Genomic DNA, 2,460 nt, shown 5'->3' on the forward strand with positions numbered 1-2,460 from the left:
TTCGGTGAGGGGGGGTACAGAGGAAAGACCCCAGACCTGATAGCTCCCAGGGGACATTTGTTCTTGTGACAGCCAAGTCATTGCTGTGGATAAGGAAGAAGCCACCATCAGATTGACCCAGAACAATGCTCAAAGATAGGTAGGCTGTTGAATTATCAAACCCACTCTTGTCTGCTTCCTACTCCCAACAAGGAGGTGCAGTGGCCCGGCACTGGGCCTAAGGGATTATAAATGGATGGTGGCAGTCAGGAGCTCATGGCTCCCACCCATCATCTTGGCTGTTCAGGAGGCTGAGGTCTGATGGTCATGACTCAGAGCCAACCCAGGCAGGAAAGTCAGTGAGATTCTTATCTCCCATAAAATATCTCCCTCCCCAAACCCACACACAAGCCAGAGGTGGTGCTGTGGTCAAGTGGTAGAGCCTCAGGCTTGAACAAAAGAAGCTCAGGGATAATACCCAGGCCCTGAATTCTAGCCCTAGGACCAACACAATCATAAAATAAATTTACAGTATACACCTTTTATATGACTACCAAGAAAGATGGATTCTGTCTTCTTGCTGGTACTTGTAGCCAAAGGTAAGGGGCTCCCCTTGATGTTCCCCTAAACCTCTCCTTCTTTTCTTTATCTGTCCAGGCTTCAGTTGCAGGACAGAATTTGAATCATCCTTCTGGATGTGACCTTAGGTACCCTCTCTCACCCACCTTCCTTGTGGTCAGGATTCTGAATGCACTCCCTGCTGGAAGGATGAGGCACCGCAGAGTTGAGGGTAGGTATCCCAGACACTCTCTCTCTCACACACACACACACACACACACACACACACACACACACCCTTAAGCCAATTCAGACTAGCCTTTTCCAAAGACACTTTATCTCCTTGGATTGACTGACTTAGGAGAGGACTTTGATCGCCTGTAACTGATTATTTTAACTTGGGCTTGCTAGTTGACAGTTGATAAATAGGAGCAAATAAAAGCATTTGGTGCCCGTCACCTGGGGCTCAGGCTCATGCCTGTCATCCTGGCTACTCAGGAGTCTGAGATCTGAGGATCACAGTTTGAAGCCAGTCATAAGCTGGAAAGCCCATGAGACTCTACTCTCCATGGAACCACGAAAGAGCAAGAAGTGGAGCTGTGGCTCAAGTGGTAGAGCACCAGCCTTGAACAATAAAACTCAGAGAGAAAGCTCCCAGATCCTCAGTTCAAGCCCACACAAAGAAATGGCCCCATCTTGTTGCCCACAGATTGCCCGGGCCTTGAGCCCCCTCTCATGGAGTGTTATACAATACTTGTCCCTGGGTGGTATATCAGGGCTGTCAGAAATCCGGTGCTGGAATCCAGGTCTTCCCTTTCGTGCACTCTCAACCCACACTGAATGGAAGGCAGAGCATGACAAGGCCAGCAACCTGCACAGTGGAGACTCGCCAGCTCTGCCTAGGTGATCGGAATGGGCTTCTTGGAGGCAGAACTTGAAAAGGGGGTCTTGCTTAACAAGGAGGATCTGACAGGAAGCACAGAGATCAAAGGTGCTAAATATGATGGACAACATGTCTAGCCAGGGATGCTGGTGAGAGACTCAGTGTGGATGTGTGAGCCTTGGTATAGATATGCGAGATTGTCCCGAGACAGGCCTGAGGGGTCGCAGAAAAAAAGCTATCCAAGGCTGGGACTGTGTCTTAGAGGTAGAGCGCTCATCTAGCACACAGGAAAGCATGGGTTCGATTCCTAGGTCCTGCATACACAGAAAAGGCTGGAAGTGGCACTGTGGCTCAGGTGAAAGAGCGCTCCCCTGGAGACAAAGAAAGTGGGTGACAGCGCCAGGGCCCCGAGGTCAGGCCCCAGGGCTGTCACTATAAAACAGTTCTCCCAGGGACCTTGGTGACAGGTGGTTGACTATGCCCTAAAGCTCTTAGTAGATCAATCCATGCTTTCTGTCTCCATTGACAGAGGGGAGTTGGACACTCCTTCTGCCCTCGGCACCCCTGGATCCAGTTATCAGAAACCTTCCCAAAGTCTTCCACTGGGACATAGAGCAGCTGGCCCCAGAAATCCTCAGATATTGGTTGGGTTGGGCAGGAGGATATAGGGCAGGCCCCAGAACTCCTAGTGGGTCTGATCTGCCCTGGATGACCAGGCAATCCAGAGGAAGCAGATGGGAGCTTAGAGACGGCTACTGGTATGAAGCGGGCCCTTTAATTCCCATGGCCCCACCCAGATTCTGAGCCTTCCTTTGCTCTCCCTGATGGAGATGGAGGGGTGTCTAGGTGGTAGCATCTAGAGGAGGACTAGGTGGAAATTCTGAAGGACTAGATACCTTACACCATGAGCTGGTGTCTCACTCCTGTCATCCCACACCTGCCATCCTGGCTGCTCAGGAGCCTGAGATCCAGAGGATATCTTTTCCCAGCACAGGCAAGAAAGTCCTACAAGAGCTTCATCTCCAATCTCCAACCGGAAG

Source organism: Dipodomys spectabilis, unplaced genomic scaffold, assembly GCF_019054845.1.
Source record: "Dipodomys spectabilis isolate Male_0828 unplaced genomic scaffold, ASM1905484v1 ptg000402l, whole genome shotgun sequence".
NCBI classification, from domain to species: domain Eukaryota; kingdom Metazoa; phylum Chordata; class Mammalia; order Rodentia; family Heteromyidae; genus Dipodomys; species Dipodomys spectabilis.